The sequence below is a fragment of the Dermacentor variabilis genome, chromosome 8, assembly GCF_050947875.1.
Source record: "Dermacentor variabilis isolate Ectoservices chromosome 8, ASM5094787v1, whole genome shotgun sequence".
Classification (NCBI taxonomy): domain Eukaryota; kingdom Metazoa; phylum Arthropoda; class Arachnida; order Ixodida; family Ixodidae; genus Dermacentor; species Dermacentor variabilis.
In genome coordinates this window covers 163,011,464-163,030,682 of record NC_134575.1, presented here as the reverse complement: position 1 = coordinate 163,030,682, position 19,219 = coordinate 163,011,464, and the positions used below count along the sequence as shown (strand labels likewise).

Below are 19,219 nucleotides of genomic sequence, written 5' to 3'. Positions count from 1 at the left end.
TAGAGGGGTACAAATCAACTTTCTTAGATTTCGGGCGAATACACCTAAGTCCCAGAACCTTTTTCTAGCAACAATTATTTTTGCTTGATCCCTTCACTAGGTACATTTACATGAAGCTTTTCTCAGAATGTCTTCATAGTCTGCCTGCTGGGTGTACTATGTTAAAGTGAAACACAGTGCTAAAAGATGTGTGTATGTGTCTGTCTCAGACTTCCAGTTTCTTTAATGGTGATGGTGGAAAAATTATTAGACGACACACTGATGGAGGGGCAAAACGCACCAAGGAAATTTTTGTGAGCCCTTAAATTCATATTATAGAGCTCATTGTTTCTCTAATCCGTAAAACTTTTAATTTTTCGTCGAGGATAGTATGGTGTACGACAGAAAGCCATTTAGTGCTGCTTTGGTGGAAGATGGCATGCTAAAGACACTTAAAATCGTTTATTATGGAGTCGTTTAATTTGACGTGTGAGAAGTATCTTTGGTGTGCAAAAGTAGAAGCTGCCGAGGCATTCGTTAAAACCAGTTGAACAACTAGGAGCTTTTTGAAAGGGGTGAGAGCTCACATGGAATTTCTCCAGCGTGGAGAATAGTAAAAGCTAGGGAAAGTAATACAACGATGAGCACAATTCTCACATCTCTTCCACACAAGGCTACTTTAATGGCAACGAGTGCCAAAATAGCCCACACAAAAATGCGCAATACCAAGATGAATAAAGAAAGCGATGAAGAAAGCATCCATTCTGCTTAATTGAATTCTGGGCTTTTCGTACCAGAAACACGATGTAATTAGGAAGCGCGCCGTAGATTAATTTTTGACTACCAGGGGGATCTTTGACTTGCCGTCAATGCAGAGGACACGGCATTTTTGCCTTTCCCCCATGGAAATGCGGCTGGCGCGGCCGGAATTTGATACCGCGACTTCGTGATTAGCGTCTATATTCTGATCAAGATTTCTTCTATAAAAAGTGCTCTAGCAGCCACACGAATACAAACAAAGGGCCCAGGCGGCACTTGTTCCTGTTGAGGAAGGCTATATCAAACTAATTATGAATTCTGAGCAAAAACTGCAGTTATTCCACCCATTTTAGCCGACCTATCCTACAAGGATAGGTCGGCTAAAACAAGCACACAATCGATATAGAATATCAAGGTAAAATGCATATACTAGCCCAAAATCATATTTAAGAAGCCAACAAACACTCACACCAAGGACAACATCGGAAAAATTACTTGTGCATGATGTGCACGTTGTGGTGTTGCTTGCAACTTTTGGTGGCGGGAGATTTATATAGTAATCCTGGCCCCTCAACAGAGGATATGCTTCAGCTTATCTTGGACAAGAAGGCATTGATGGATGATAGACTTACACATTTCGAGGAAAAACTAGACACGGTGGCGCAGTCATGCACTAAGCTACTTGCAATTGAACGCAAAGTGCGCGATCATGAGTGCACTATCAGATTACAGTTGCATTTGGTAGAGGCAGCAGTGTGACGCCCCTTGGATGGACAGCGCTTGACAAATCTCTCCTGTCTTGCAGCCACGGACAGAAACTAATCTCGGGGACAGCCACACCCTCTGGAATCGTCGCATTGCTGTGGATAGGCTGCTCTACTGATAGTGGCCGAGATATCCGACGTTTGCCACCCCAGAATTTGCTAAGGTGGCCGGTGCGAGCTTGAGCTACACAGTTGCACTTGGTAGTGGCAGCAGTGCGACGCCCCTTGGATGGACAGCGCTTGACAAATCTCTCCTGTCTTGCACGTTCGTTGCTTTACTTGGCTGCTCTAATTTGCTTAAGTACTGCTGCTGCTGTCAAATTGCCAAATTGTTTTTTCGTCGTCCTTTTCTTTGGTTTCTTAGCAAGACATCGATAATGATAGTGATGAATGCCCTAACTGCTTCCAGAAACGGAACAGTTCGTCGCTTGTAAAGGGTGCGAATTAAGCTATCATTTGGTCAGGTGTTCTGGCATGGCAGCGAGAACTTATAAGAAGAAGAAAGCAGATGGCACTCTTCCTGAATGGGAATGCAAACCATGCTCGCAAGCTACTCTGCGTGTTGGCGTCACTTCTGGCCGTAATCCAGCACCCAATGAGCAGGATATAGCAAGAGAGAAGTCAGCCATTAACAAAAAATTGAATACATTGCTCCCTCTGACAGAAAAACTCGAATCTCTTCTGGAACTGAAAAAAGAAGTCATAGGTGTACAAAAGTCAGTGCAACACATGTCAGATAAATATGACGAAGTTCTGAAAAAGCTGTCAGATCACGGCTGTGAAATCACAGGAATTAAAAATCTCATGGAGCATGTAGAGCGGTACGAAGTGAAGTTGAATAATTGAAAGATCAATTAAATGATTTAGATCAATATGGAAGAAGGCTCAATCTAGAAATCCATGGAGTCGCCAATGAAGCGAAAGAGGATATTCAGTCTAAGGTAAACAGTATCGCTGGGCACCTTGGTTTGGCCCCGCTGACTGATGGTGTGGAAGCTATTCACCGTTTGCCCACCAAAGGTGATCGAACGCCACCGATCATAGGGCAATTTCTCTCGCGTAAAACAAAGGCAAAGTGGCAAGAAAAGGCTAAGCAATTAGGAGACACTAAAGCAGATGTGCGTTTCTGTGACAACTTGACACCTCGCAATAAGTATTTGCTCTGGCTGGGACGTACCAGGCTAAGGAGAGGGGCTACGAATTCACGTGGCAGAGAGACGGAAAGATTATGGTTCGTAGAGTAAGCGGGGAAGCAGCATTGTACATCAGAAATGAATCAGACCTTGAAAAACTAAAGCACAGAGCTCCCTCATGACATAGCTTCCTCCCTGTAACAAATGGAAACGGAGACAGAAACTAGGTTTTCAAGCAATGCATTAGAATCGTCCCTATGTTTCTAATGCAAATAAATACGGACAAAGAACGCAAGCCGCATACCTATGTATACCACAGTGTTGAACAATTTAAAACAAAACTGTGGCATATCCTTTTCGTGAACAGAGCAATACATTCTCGATATTCTCTCTGAATACAAGAAGTTTAATTCATAAAGCTGATATTAGTGTTTTTCTCAGCTACTTAGATTACAAATGTGATGTTCTGTTGTGTACAGAGATGTGGTTCATGGATTTCCACGACGCTGTATCACTAGATGGCTATTTCAACATACCACTTTGCAGAAAAAATCATAAAGGAGGAGGCATCTTACATTACTTTCGTAATAGTATAGGATATACTTATCTTGAAGAGTTCTCTACGGTACGCGCTGACTATGAAGTTTCGGTTGTTAAATGAAACGGTATAAGTGTAGCTTTAATTTACAGGCCTCCGTCCGGAGAGATAAGCAACACTAAGATAAGATACACTCCAGTGCATTGCTAACACTAACAACTCGCTTGTTGTACTCGGTGATTTTAACATTGACATGAAATCAGATAGTGTGGCGTCTAGAGACCTATCTGATATTTTGTCAATTTATAATTGTGAGAATGTTATTACGGCACTTACAAGAATAACTGAAGATAGTGAAACTAGTATTGACTTGTGTTTTACGGTTTTTCTAAGCTCTGATGCTATTTCTGGTGAACTAGCTTCTGGTCTCAGTGACTATCTTCCATTTTTTGGAATCCTACCTATTCATAAATATGAGTTAAATAATTCAACACAGCATTCTTGTTACCGAAAATGCAATAAGAAAACACTGAACCATTTTTACGAATTAGCCCTTCGGTTGGACTGGTCTGAAGTATACAAGGAAACAAACCCCAGCCTTTGTTATGATATATTCATGAAAAAAATCTTAGCGATATACGAAATTGCTTTTCCACTGACTCGTCGTACTAAACACAAGAGATCGAGAAAACCCTGGATAAATATGGAACTGTACAAAAGAATTGTTCACAAAAACAAACTTTTCGCCAAGTTCTTCCAATGTAGAAATTTAAACTTACTTCATACTTTTAAAGTAACGAGAAATAAACGAAGTTCTGATTTGAAGAAAGCTAAGCAAGAATATTATAGCAAGATATTTTTTGAGAAACATACCGTGGAGCAAATATGGAAAGTTTTCAATATATTGCGCTCGAAAGCCAAACCATTAATACCAAAGAGATCAAGATCGACAGAACGTTTTATAGCGGTGCTTCTCTATCAAATAAATTTAATGATTACTTTCTAACTGTATGTGCTAATAACAGTGTCACCTCTACCGGTTCAGACCGTACTCACTATCTGCTTAATTGTTCGGCAAGTTCACTCTATCTCGAGCCGGTGACGCCATATGAGATACGGAAGTACGTGTCACAAATAAAGAAGAATTCTTCTACCGGAAGTGACAATATTAAAGCGGAAGCACTGAAAACTATAACTAATGTAGTTACACCCGTCCTGGTGCACATGTGTAACGTAATGTTAGAAAAAGGGATATTCCGCAGCAGTTAAAAACAGCAACGGTGTGTGTGATCAACAAAGGCGGGAGTCGTGATGATCTTAATAATTACTGCCCAATCTCAGTTTTAGCTGTTTTTCAAAATTGCATGAAATGTTATCAAGTGCCGATTAACATCTTACCTCACCAAAACATCAGCAATAATAATTCATCAGTATGGTTTCCAGAAAGGAAAATGCACTGAAATGGCACTTTTCATAATAAAAGGCAAAATTATTAGTAATATTGAAAATGAGTGAAATATTGAAATAAGACTTGGGTTATTCCTAGACTTCAAAAAAGCGTTAGATTCCATTAAATATGAAATACTATTACGTAAATTACCATTTTATGGAATAAGATGTATTGCTCTGGAACTTAGCTATTTATCGTCTAGAATACAGTGCACAGTTGTAAACGGTCTTCAATCTGCTTTGGGCACAATTTGAACAGGTGTTCCACAGGGCTCCATTTTAGGGCCCTTACTTTTTCTACTTTACATTATTGATATTATCAATGTACCTAGTTCAGCTGATATAGTTCTGTATGCAGATGACACTAACGTATTTTTCTGCGGTAATGAATCCTCGAACACTATAGCAAATGCAAACAAATATTTCTCTGAACTATCATTATGGAAACATGCCAATGAGCTTCAGCTAAATGTAAAAAAAAGCAAAATTTACAGTGTTTAAACCTAAAAATAAAATTCTAACCTTCAAACCTGTCCTCAGTTTCAGATGAGAAAACATTGAGCGTGTGAGGTCTACACGTTTTCTTGGTGTGGTCTTCAGCGAGTAGTTAACCTGGACTGAGCATAATAATTACTTGCGTTCCAAGATATCACGCTCAGTCAGACTAATGCATAAATTAAGGTTTCTTCTACCAACTTGGCTAAAAAACAACTATATTTTACCCTTATATTCAGTCACTTCTCTACTACTGCTTATTTGCATGGGGTAGAACCACGTCTACAAACCTAAACTCCTTACTTACAGAAAAAAGCAATTAGAGCAATCCTTAATGTTCCCTACACTTCGAGTACACGAGAATACTGGCGACCACTGGTTCTTCTTAACATATATAAGTTAATAACACTTGGACAGGCAATAGAGGCTCAGTGCTTGATCCACAGCAAACCTAACCTTAGCTTTTGTTCAGTTGTACGGCCTGATGCTGTTTATACACTCCGATATGTCTCTCGCAGAACTCCTGAGGTTAGAATTAACTATGGGCTTCAGACCATTGAACATACCGTTATAACTTTCTTGAACGACAACAAAAATATCGCAACGCTAGTACACGAGTTCCCAAGTAAAATACTTTACAAAAAAGAGTTATGGATCTGTTACTTAGGTCATAACACACAACTTATACCTACCGTAGAATTAACGTGGCAACTCATTTACAACATTGCTAGACAAAGGTGGTTTACTCATTTGTTGATTTTTGTGTGCTCTGTTTCTTGTTTCTTTTCACAGCTGTAATTTCAAAAAGTACTATCTAGAAACATTTATATACTGTACAAAATTGTGGATGTTCTTTTTTTGTGCGATTTTAATGTTACTTTAGAAGGAAATTTGTTGTCTCAAATGCACTGTTTGTCACCACGAGGAGAATAGGCCTCGTCAGGCATATACAGCCTTTAGCCTATCTCCTGACGTCGCGATGTATGTTTGGATGCTGTATGTAACATTGAAAAAGAGAGAAAATAAAGAATCAAAAGAATTACTGACTTAGAGGATAGAGCTAGACGCAATAATATTATGCTTTTTGGCGTACCGGAGAGCCGAAATGAGATGCACAAGGACATAGAAGACAAAGCAATTAAGGGTGTTGGTGACCGCCTTGGTGTGGCAGAGTCCTCAGTGGAAAGGATTCGTAGGCTCAGCCGACAGAAGGGAAACGGGGATAGAGGCATTATTCTGAAGCTATATAGCTACAGTGAGAAAATAGCCATTTTTTAAGAAATGCAAAAAACTTAAGGGTACGAAGATAACACTATCTGATGACTACTCAAAAGAAACTGCGAAAATGAAGGCTACTTTTGCGTTCAGCGCAGTCTGATCGGCAGTCTGGCGCACAGGTAAAGCTCGCGCATGATAAACTCTTTATCGGTGACGTTAAGCATGCGTAGGACTTGACGGCAAGTAGACGGGCCGAAGTACGCACTAACCGCCAATCTGGGCCCCATGAGTGTTCGTGACCACAGAAGCCCCAAGAAATGAGGCTACTAAATATACATGCGCGAAGCATTGTCAATAAGCCCGAACCCTTCGAATGCCTGGCTTTAATACATGACCCTCACGTGGTTGGCATCACGGACACGTGGTTACAACGCGACATTAAAAATGAAGGAGTTTTCCCTAATTATTTTCATGTCATACGTAATGACAGGACAAGAAGGGGCGGTGGCGCTGCCTTATTAATCAAGCATTCAATTAAGTACGAACCAGTTCCCGTCATTGAAGATCACGAGAGCATATGGTGCCAATTATTCATAGATAGATTCGGTTTAGTAATTGGTGTTATTTATCGTGCCCCTGGCAGTCCTCCGAGTTTCTTCAGAAGCTTGATGATTACATTGTAAGCATAACTAACAACGTAGTAGGCTAATACTAATGGGCGATTTTAACCTGCCTGGTGTTGATTGGAACGGACGCATATCAAGTACTGTTGATAGACTACACGCGGACTGTATGTTGGAAATATTGGCAAAACCTAGTCTAATTCAAGTGGTAAATGAACCAACGCCAATACAGGGCCAATGCCACTCCATACTTGATTTGGTATTTTATCAGATGACAGCTTTACTTGCCAAATCAATGTAGAAAATGGAAAATGGGACCATAAAATCATAGCAGCCACCGTTAGGATAGACGATAAGGGTTTTGCCAAACATTGTAACAAACATGTGCTAAATTTTCAAAGGGCGGATGACACATCAATCCTCGATCACCTAGCTCTTGACATGATACCGCAGCAAAATGATGTGCAGCGTCTTTGGACATATTTTAAGTCAACAGTTGCAGATTGTATCGTAGTTTGTTCTTGTCAGACGCAAACGCGCACGAAAGGCAAACCCGTGGATCACTAAACCCATTATTCAGTTGAAACACCGACTACGGCAAGCCCGGCAGGCAACGCCAAGAAAGCCTGCCACGGTATCTGTTCTTGGCACGCAGGTTCGAACTGAATTAAAGACAGCCAGGGCAACTTTCTTTTCAACTACTTTGACCAATTACATGCTCGATAGTCCGGACAGATTCTGGAGATAGTTGATCGGGTTCAACACCAGCAATAACTGCAGTTCGCATGGGCGAAAGCATTTGCAGCAAGGCAGACTTCAAGGCAAATGAATTCAAGCATTTCTTCTGGTCAGTGTTCTCGCCTGGTGAAATCAACCCACCGATACGGGAATCACAGGAAACCTGCAGCGACGAAATTCAAATTTCCAAGGAAGGAGTATTAGAGCTCCTATTGAAACTTACTTGTAAGAAGTCATCAGGGCCAGAAAACTTACCAAATGAATTTCTTAAACGCTATAACGAGTGGATTGCAGAATTCCTAGTACGATTTTAGGGCATCATTAGACACCGGTACTTTACCTGGTGACAGGCTAATGGGCAAGGTAGTGCCGATTTTCAAAGATGGAGACAGGTTCAATGTGAACAATGACCGTCCTATTTCTATAACATGCACTGTTTCTAAATTGTTGGAACGTATCGTCTGCAAGTATACAACAGATTGAATGGAAACGAAAAAATGTTTTATACTAAACAACATGGATTTCGTAGGCGCCTCTCCATCCTCACCCAGCTGTTCGAGACAGTTCAGTACCTTGCGTCAGCCATAAACAATAAAGAAGAGATAGATGTCATAGCCTTCGATTTTTTTAAGCCATATGAACGGGTTTGCCATGAAAAACTTGTGCGCAAGGTTTAAGACGCTGGTCTTAGCTTAAAAATAGTACGATGGGTTCAGGATTATTTAAAGAATCGACAACAGTTCGTAGAAATTTCTAATGAGCGGTCGTCAACATTGCCGGCTACGTCCGGCGTTCCTCAGGGATCGGTCTTGGGGCCGGTACTATTCCTAATATATATTGATGATATAGCCATGAACATTAACCCATTGATTGAAGTACGAGAAGACTTGGGTATAAAAGTTAATGGAGAATACCATAGTAACTTGCGATTCACTGATGATATTGCATTGCTTAGTAACTCAAGGGACCAACTGCAATGCATGCTCACTGACCTGGAGAGGCAAAGCAGAAGAGTGGGTCTAAAAATTAATCTGCAGAAAACTAAAGTAATGTTTAACAGTCTTCGAAGAGCAATTTACGGAAGAGCAATTTACAATAGGTAGCGAGGCACTGGAAGTGGTAAGAGAACACATCTACTTAGGGCAGGTAGTGACGGTGGATCCGGATCATGAGACGGAAATAATCAGAAGGATAAGAATGGGCTGGGGCGTGTTTGGCAGGCATTCTCAGATCATGAACAGCAGGTTGCCATTATCCTTTAAGAGAAAAGTTTAGAACAGCTGTGTCTTACCAGTACTCACGTACGGGGCAGAAACCTGGAGGCTTACGAAAAGGGTTCTACTTAAATTGAGGACGACGCAACGAGCTATGGAAAGAAGAATGATAGGTGTAACGTTGAGGGATAAGAAAACAGCAGATTGGGTGAGGGAACAAATGCGAGTTACTGATATCTTAGTTGAAATCAAGAAAAAGAAATGGGCATGGGCTGGACATGTAATGAGGAGGGAAGATAACCGATGGTCATTAAGGGTTTCGGACTGGATTCCAAGGGAAGGGAAGCGTAGCAGGGGGCGGCATAAAGTTAGGTGGGCGGATGAGATTAAGAAGTTTGCAGGAACGACATGGCCACAATTAGTACATGACCGTGGTTGTTGGAGAAGTATGTGAGACGCCTTTTCCCTGCAGTGGGCGTAACCAGGCTGATGATGATGATGATGATGACGACGACGATGGTGTAGTACGACCAGTTGCAGATGACTGTTTAGTGTTCTGCTGGGTAAAAAGCGCCAGTGACCAAATTTTATTGAATGTCATTGCAGATTATTAATCACTGGTGTACCTTATGGGATATGCAGATTAATTTTAAGAAGTCTGATTATATGCCTGCATCAAATAAGAAAATACCCTCGCTTTTTGCTGATGCTATTGGCGGTGATATAAGAAAACGTACAAATGAAATGAAATATCTTCGAATAACTATAACACCTGATGGAAAAATAGAACCGTCATGTGGCGATTACTTGTGGATCCGCACATTGAAAACTCAGCTTGTTAAAAAGGAAACTGCAGTTTGCCAGTTCTGATGTAAAACTAAGCGCATACCGGGCAACTGCTCGCCCTAGTCGAGAGTACGCAAGTATAGTCTGGGACCCATACCAGCAATACCTCATTAATAAACTATAAAAAAGTACAGCGTCTTGCGGCCAGGTTAACTTTTTGTGCTACAATCGAACACAATAAGTTACAGAGTTACTTGATAGGGCGAACGTTCCGACACTTGCTGAGCGCCGGAGGGTTGCTAGATTAAAATTCATGTTGCAATTACAAATGCGAAGCCTAAACGTGGATCCCAGCTTGCACTTGCGACCTCCTGGCAGGATATCACCAAGGATTATACAGAGCTATGCTTACATGCCTTATTCCTCCAGACTTGATGTCTTGAAGCATTCTTTTTTTGGTTAAAACAATTGTTGACTGGAACAAAAGTTAATTCAGAGGTTTTTGAAAATTTTGACTGTGTGGTTTTCTTTGAAAGAAATGTTTTACTAATCGTAAGTGTATATATGCCTTGTACTTATTTATGCTTTGCATATAATTACTGATTAATTATTTATGTGGTTTCAGTTGAAAGAAATTTGGAAATGTTTTACTAATCGTAAGTGTATATATGCCTTGTATATAGTTACTGATTAGTTGTGTTTTGCGCATGACACTGTTATAAGATTGTATTTCCCACCCTGTAATAGCCCGAAAAGGGCTGACAGTATGGACAAATGAATAAATAAAACGCAACGATCCCACCACTTTCGCGAAATGCGAAGGCTGTGGCACCGTTCCCTATCTGCGGCAATTTGTTTTTTCGTCCACTTTGATTTTAATTAATTTATAATTTATTTATTTCACCGATTAGGCACAAGTAATTTTCCCTATGTCGCCTTTGGTGTCAGTGTTTATTGGCTTCCTATGATATGACCAATAAAAATTCTTTTTCCTCAGTTATGGTAAAAGAAATAGCATGAACTTAAAATGTTTTGTGTAATTTTACCTCGACCGCAACTGGCTTAAGGTGGACATTGAAATTCGTCAAATGTGACGCGGAAACGCGACCAAGAAGGGGGATCAGGGAACAGCAGGTATTTTTTGAAGGGTATAATTAGCACATGCATCTCGTGGGATACATATGTAATATATCAACGATGATTAGCATTAGAATGAGCAATCAAACTTAATAAAACTGGCATAGCGTAATTCTATGATAACCGTTCTATTTTGTTTCAGAGAGTCCTCTGTTGATCATATCGCTTGCTTCAGAAAGTTATCTGTGTCGACTTGCTTCAAGGTGTGCCCGTCTTGCTCTAATAGGTTTATGTTTTTTGTGTCCATGATTCTGTTTTCTCTCGAAGACTTCATGAAGGATAAGAATAGTTCTACGAACACGACAGCTGGATGCTGCGGATGGAAACTTCGTGCTGTCATCCCCTGCAATACACCCACCGTGCGGCCTCTTCACTGAAGTGCACGTTCAAAAACATGCCTATGCCCGGAGGTTACTGCTAAATATCGTGTGCTAAGCAAGCTGTGCTCACGGTATCGCAATTTTTAACGGAAATGCTCAAAAAGAAGGCCTGAAAGTAACAGATAAAACTGAGATTTTTAGTCACTTTTATGCCCTTTTTGCTCACTTCCCCTACTGTGCCTCTTTTTTTTCTCCTTTTCTCGAACCTGAACAAATAGAAGGGGACGAACAAAAATAAACGCTTTTAGCGGAGCACCACCGCGCGAAGCTGAGTTCAAACTGCAGAGATCGGTGGCTCTAGAGTACGACGCCCTTTAACGAGTCACGGATCGGCAGCAGCCATCCCCTGTTGCACTGTCCCATCACTCACACTTTTCGCCCTCTCCTTCGTGCACTGCATTAGCTTCAGTGAAGAAAAATAAAATACGCAGAGAAAAATAAATGGCGGTGATGTGGGCGGATTCGGGCTTCCTTTCTCAGGTACTAAAGACGAAGTGTAGAAGGACAGCGCATGCGCAGGCATACGATAGGCAGAAACAGCCGCGTTCTCCACGCATCGCTGAGTTCTCTCCTGGCCAGGGCGAGATAGGCGGCTACTACGGCCCTTCCCAGAGGAGACTGCGCTGAGACGAGCCGTGCGCGTGCTTGTCGTAACTGGGCTCCCCTTAGAGATAAAAAAAAGAACATTTTTCTAAAAAGTGCTTATGAGCATGCAACCAGTACAAAAAAAATATGCAATAAGCATGCCGCAAGCACTCAATGTCGGCCTCAGAAGCAACCACTCATTATGTATTTTTAGTTTCTGAAGGCAAAATTCTGCGTCTTTTCTTTATTTAGGACAGAATTTTCGCACGCATTGTTCAGCTATCCAGTACACGCTTTGGAGTGGCACCAACTATTTCATCGCGCGTAGAAAAAGATGCGACTTAGCTTTCCATCGCTTATGGTTTGCCTTTCGGTTACAAGTAAGGGACAAAACAGCTTTAGTACATGTGCCAAGCTTAATAGACATAAATCTAAGCATTATTTCATTTACGAGGGGCAAAAAATTTTTTCTTGGTTTATATCGTTTTGTCCTTGTCTCACAAGCAAAAAATTCTGAAATGGCATTTTTAGATTACTAATAATAGAAGCTGCCATGTATCTATACAGGAGCGACGTACTGGGGGAATCAGTGGTATCCGAAACATTTCTCAGATAGGGTCACAACCAGTCTCGACTGGGGCTCCGAAAGGTATTGCAGCGGTTGAAAAAGACAGAATTAGCCTAGTTTGGTTTATTGTCTCCCAATCGCTGTTACCAGACATTCAAACAATACAGCTTTTACTCATCATTGTCTATAAAAAGAAAAGAGAAACGTCATCACGACCAATTCCTACTTTGATTTAATTTATTATTGTTATTTCACAATTCCGATAAGGATTATTGCAGAAGTGTTTACGTGATCATCAAAAAGTACAATATGAGCAAAATAAAATTGAAGAAATGAGAAGTTAGCATTGAAAAATGGACACTTACATTCATTGAATAACAGATTGGTCTTTACACAATTGCCCTTGCAAAAAAAAAAAAAAACTAAGTTGTGATCGCGACTCTTTCTTCTAAATAATTTGTACATGTTTCTAATGTGGGCTGGGCAGTAATAGGAGGGCTTAAGCAGCTCCACTCTCACACACCTCACGGAAAGAATGAAAAAAAAGAAGCATTTTTTGTCACAAGGAAAGTCTTCTAGCGTGAAAGCGTGCACATGTCGAGTCCGTATGGTATGTTTTTACTTTACAAAGGTGGCGGGATACAACTTCAGCGCACTGTGTAATAAATACTTAGCATAGGAACTTTTATCATTGAACCTTAGCTCGAATTTTGAGGGTAGCGAGGCCTGCGCGAGAAAGAAGTTCCGTTGGTGAATCCCTGCGTTTAAAACGATTATAGAAAAATCGGGCAGCTTTTCTTTGTATGCGTTCGAGCGTATGAATGTGGTTTTTGGTATGTGGAAACCATCTTATGTTGGCATATTCGAGTGCCGGTCAGATAAGGCGGACGTAGGCAAGCTGCTTTGTCTGGCTGTTGGAATACGATAAGGTGCGTTTGAGCTGAACAGTTTGTTTAGGGCTTTTTTAGCTACGCAGTGTATGTGCGCATTCCAGCTGAGGTCAGATGACATGATTTGCCTAAGTATTTGTACTGGGTGACGCTTTGGAGAACAGTGCCGTTAAAACCCTACGGGAACTCCAGACTACATTTTTTTGTTTGTGAACGACATGCAGACAGTTTTCTCGGCATTTATCACAATTTTCCAGTCTGCACACCACCGCACTACCTTATGTAGGGAATTCCTCAGTTTTACTTGATCGTCGTGGTCGCTGACAGAATGCTAAAGAATGCAATCATCTGTAAAGAGGCGAATCATAACAGCGACTTGATTTGTTATATCATCTATGAAGAAACTTGCTGACTGGTTTCGCGTACCCTTTCAAGAAACCGTTCCGAATTTGATCTGGACTATTGCTTTTCTTTTCATCTAAATTAAACAAGAGAGATAATATGCAGGCTTGTGATACCTTTCGGGTGTCCAAAACGCTTTCTTGGCAGGGGCAAAGGACGAAATCGTCCACAGAGCCATTGTCAACGGTGAAAATGGATTGAAAGTACTTGTTAAATGCGTTAGCTTTTTGCTTCCTTCTCGGAGCATTAAGAGAGGGTACATTTCCGCAAACGCGAGGTCGTGACGCCGTCTGTGCAGATAAGAGCACGCAAAGGTGTGTTATTTATAGCCTTCGTTATGTGTCATGCTTTTTTGGTGCGCTACCTTACCTCGGAGGTCATATACGGCCATGTACAGCTCGCGATGGTATAACCTCTCTCGTTAGGCCGAAAACACTGAGAATGGAGTACGGATCTCTGGAAAAGCTCCGAGTGATGGCGAATACTTGAATGCCGCCACGTTACCACGCAAATGCAAAGCAAGCACAAGCATGAGTTTCTTACCAGTGGGCTCACGATGACAACACGATAGATCACAAGCGAGCGGCTCTCGCTTCAACGCCACTGCCATGTCAAATATTTTTCCGACGCTGTCGCTTGCATGCGTCATCCGCCATGTGCATGCTGTTCGCAGCCAGACGGGCAGTGGAAAAGCCCATCTGCGGCCCATCAAGCCTTGTGCGGATCGCAGATGGCTTGCCCAGGAGTCGTCCGTCCTGTAGGTACACTATGACCCCATTGAGGGAAAAGAAGAAACGGCACAGGCCTTGTATCTCCATTCTTTTCTGTCTGTGTGTGTTATTTGCACTGCTACATCATGCCTGAGTTGTTTTACTCCAAGAAAACGATCCTGGCAACTTTCAGGAGGAAGAAGAGTTCAGTGAAGAGCGGACGCGCTCCCAGTTCAAGAAACGCTACCTCCAGGCCAAATCATCCGATGCCTTTAAAAACAGTGCCATTCGACGCAGGAAGTTTGATTGTGTCTGCAGAGAACACGATCCAGGCCGTGAGTCACATTTGTCGGTATTTTGGAACCTCGAGAGTTCGTTAGCGGACACCGCCCCACCATGCCCAGCCAAGGGTTATGCCCCACTCCGGCAATGAAAACCTATAAAAACCACAATGAAGGTTGATGCTTTTCCCGCGCAAGCGCACAAAGAATCCGCGAATGCGCACGTGACTGGCTGACTATTAAACGGAGCAAACAACGCAGTAAGGACGCAGGCAAGGACTCCGACCCGGTTCCCGAGGCACAGCAGCAGTCGCCGCGCAGACCACCACCACTCGCGAGCCATCACCTGAAAGTGATACTGAGGCCAAGGGAAGGCTTCGTCTTTTCGAAGTGGTCGACCGCGGTCATCGCCAGGGCAGTACTCACGCACTGCTTTTCCGCTTTTCTCCACATATGGCGCGCGAGAGTGAGCCCCAGTTTTCAGTCCCCATTGTGCCCGGTAGCGAAATGTGCAGTTGCTGCCGGAGCACAGCGCCGCCCGCCTCACCGCCCTTCCTTCCGTCACCTTACGGCCTATCGCGCGACAGAAGACAGCGTGCGCCAGACTCAGCCTCGATCGTCGTCTTTCTTCCCGTACTTTCACTCGCACACACAGCATACGGCACGCTGCGACAGTGTTATCGCCCTTGGAATTCGTACGTAACATCATGGCGACGACGACGGCAAAAATACGCCTTGATTGTCTTTATCAGTGTTGCCAGATGGTCCCGAAAAATAGCCACATCATCTCAGCAGGTAGCCCAAAATATCCTGAGCAAAATTTTGCGAAAGCGAGAAGTAGCCAAAACATAACCAAGATGTTTGATGATGTTCTGCAGGTTTCTTATAGATGGTGTCCAAATCTCGCCGCTTATTTTTCCAGCTCTAAAATTACTTCTGCAGCATAGAAACAGTGACCTCAAGATATTTTTAAAGAATTCTAGTGAGAGCTGCCACTGAGACGTGGACTTAGGCACCACTTAATCTTACAATGAACCAAAAAATTTCTTTTCCGATTTATTCATGACGCTACTGGTATTTACGGAACCACGTTTTCAGCTAACTTTAGTTCACGCCTAGCTTTACGCCAGGAAAAGAGTCGGGCAAAATACTGGCAGCTCCGACTTCGGGGATCAGATTTGGCTGGTCACGAGTGCCCAAGAGGCGGCCCCAACGCAAGGCATCGAAATAGGGATGCATTTCCTGTAGGCTTGATTTATAAAGTAAACATGTTTATTATAATATATAAAACATATATAAAACACATATAAAATACGGTGATTATAAATAAACATGCTATTTCTCTTCCGCTCTCTCGCTTTCCCTTTCAGTTTACTCCAAAGCAGCTCAATGCTGAGTTAGCAAATGCTGCTGCTCGGAGACACACTGGACGCTGGAGAAAACTTGAATGCTTCTCGTATTTTCCTCGTGCGAACAAGCGGCAGTTGTGACTGCACTTCGCCTTTGAGTGGCAACAAACAGAACGACCTGCTGGCCCACAACAGAAAAGGTGAAATAAAGTTTATGGTTTTAATTTCCACCTGTATACCGGCGCTAGCAATAATCCACGTGGTATTAGTATCGAAAAGAGTTGAACTGCACAATATTTAAACAAGAATTCATTGGCAAGATTCGAGCACTCTGTAAACGTGTACGCATGTTTCTTTGAATGCAGGCACGAAGGCGTGTGTTGCCTCATTTTCGAGGGGGATGTGCACTTTACATTGAGCGCGATTTAACCGAAATAAAGAAACGTAATTCCGCCAGGGAACGCACAAAATAAATGTTATGGGTCGCGAACGTCTGTCATGAAGTTATGTACAGCGTGAACCCCTTTCTCCAACAAATTCAAGCACTATACACCAGAATAGGCAGTCGGTCGAGCACTCTATGTAATTTTTCAAACAGGCATAACTCTTTGCCCTATAACCAATGTGATATGGGCAAAAACAATAAAATATTGACTTAGCAGTACCACAAACACCTATTGTATATATCGAACGTAGTTCTTTTTTTTTTCATCACAGCTCGAAAATGCGCGTAAGCAAAGTACAATGTAGTTAATGACTAGTAAGACGAAAAAGAGGAATTACAGAGGTCATAAAGCACGTGCATATAAAAAGTCATCCATAATTGCAGTTGCTCGTACGCACATAGTTTCAAGGGGAAAAATTGTCGCAGGAGTATGGTACAAAATTCGACGTGATATAATCCTCACGTTGGCAAGGCAATCACTCACCGACCTTTCGTGAGCAATGGCCTTGCTATCTTCATTGTGGACGAACATTCTTTTCATATATATAAACAGCTTATAATTGTAATAATATGCAACGTTCAAAAAGTACCCTGAAACAATCGGAAATTTCAGGTTATACAAAGCTGCTTGACTAAAACAAAGAAATAAAAAAAACATTGCGTAGAATCCCAGTTGACACTTGTCATGCTCGGGATTTACACAAAAGGATTAGATATACAATCCAGCCCCATTTCACTTAACTCTCCACTGCAAATTGGACCACACAGAACTGTAGAGTCGAAACGCGATAGAAACCGCTCATCTGGCTGAAAATCTTTGCAGCAGTCTCCACTCTCTGCCAGACCAAACTTAACGCAGTGTCTCATTCGACATGCGGGTTCTCAGATCATTCTTTGTCAATTAAACCTGGCTGAACAACACGTTTTCAATAGCTGCGTTTGGAAGAGTCAGAGCAAGTAGGGACCAAGCAAGCTCAAATAGGCGGAACATTGAATTTCCGGCACTGCTTTTTCTATTCCTGATGCACACCACAACTTGACTGGGCCCGAGATTAGAGGCGTCGGCCGCCTAGACACCCCTTAGCCCAGTAGCTACCGTTCGACGTCGCTGGCTGCTTCCGCAGGGCCCCGGCGGCGGTCGTTCCCGCGCTCTACACGAGTGACGCGCCGTATAAATCAAGACTCAAACCGTAACCTTTCTCGTTTCAAGCGACTTGCGGATATTTTGGTAAAGTTAGTGGGTAAATAAATCCCGTGGTGATTTACAGAAAAACCAAGCAATAAGAAACCCTTGATAAACATTGAAGGACCACGGGTGAAAATGACGCGCCACGACATGCGCACGTATACTCGAGCTGTTGTGTAAGTCCACATAATAGGTTGCTGTAGAGCAGCCGGCACAAAACACGTGTCCGACAGCTGTCAGCTTAACTGTTTTCCTTACTGGATCACGCGTGAACCGCCAGCAGACGGCGCCGAGCCCAAAACAAAGAGAAGAGAGCTTAACGCTGCAATGACGTATAAACATAACGGCCGTGAATTAACGTCATCCTCCCAGCGCCAACATTACCTAAAAGCACCGCCTTCGAGACTGTCTACATATCTCAGTAGCAGCAATTAGCTTTGGGTGTGTTTTCATATATCCACGTTCCCGAATTTTGTCAGTGTTCACGTGTCCTTGGGACTCAGAAGTCATTAAGACAAAAATAGCTCAGTCTCGCAACCCTGGTCTTTATTAGCCCCAAGAACGAAATACAGGGGCGCTGTGAGCGCTGCTCGCGTGACGTCAGAGAACGGACTCACGCCTGTCGTCTGCTGCAGTTCGGGAGGTGCCCGGACACCTTCTGCATTGTTTTCGTTTACTCGCTCTCGTTCCCTGTGCATGTATACGTATGGCGGTCGTCTGAAATATATTTTTGCGACGTCGTCGTTCGCGAAATCTTATTCAAATAGCTTATTTCTCAGACGACAATACAGTTCTCAAAGGCAACGGTAGTGTCAACTGAAGCTGCGTAGACAGCCCATTGAGGGTTTTTCATACGCGGATCGACAACCGCAAAAATTTAGCATATAAGAATGCAGTTATGATACCATACCTACCGCAGTGCAACACGTACGTCACAAACACTGGCTATATATTACTTCTAGAACAGTTACCTTGATTTTTATCCGCTAATGCAAGTTTGCTCACGACGAGTGGTTCATGGTATAATATCGAATTTTGGCATTTCTTCACAGAAACGCTCCGCAGTAACAGAAGGACTTAACATTCCAGTTTAGATTCTACCAGTACCACTTGGTTCTTTAACTGCTTCTAAAAATTCGGCGGTTCGTGATGTGTTTAAGTGGCGGTAATTTGAAGTAAAGCCAATTGAGGCTCCCGGCTGTTTGCAGAATACGAAAAGGAATGTACCAATATATATTCCCATTACCCATATATATTCCCATTTCAGTGCTACACGTTCAACCAGGGTATCTACCAAGTTGACATTTCCAAATTTCCTGAGTTTTCCGGGTTTTCCCTGGGTGCCATTGCACAATTTCCTGAGTGATGCAGAACTATCTGTTATGTCAAGACGACCTGAAACCATATCGCCCGATGCTGTCACTCTCTAATAAGCGTATGAAAAAATTAAAAGAACGATTCAATCCAATTTGAATACTAAGGAGTTGTGTTTATGTTATACAAAAAGAGAATAGAAGGGAAGGGTTAAAAAATGCACAGCATGCAAAATGTCTTCGAAAAAGATTGCAAATGGAGTCGGACATTCTCATA

The 19,219-nt window shown here is 42.4% G+C and overlaps 1 protein-coding gene and 1 long non-coding RNA gene across 2 annotated transcripts in view; one reads left to right on the top strand and one right to left on the bottom strand.

Moving 5' to 3' along the window:
- LOC142590702 (uncharacterized) overlaps window positions 1-16,195 on the top strand; it is a 171,810-nt gene extending 155,615 nt beyond the window's left edge. Inside the window, exon 3 of the long non-coding RNA XR_012830227.1 lies at window positions 16,020-16,195. This is a non-coding gene — a long non-coding RNA (uncharacterized LOC142590702). The remainder of the gene's footprint in view (window positions 1-16,019) is intronic.
- LOC142590701 (uncharacterized) overlaps window positions 1-19,219 on the bottom strand; it is a 223,638-nt gene that overhangs the window by 92,733 nt on the left and 111,686 nt on the right. The gene's annotated exons all lie outside the window — the stretch shown is intronic.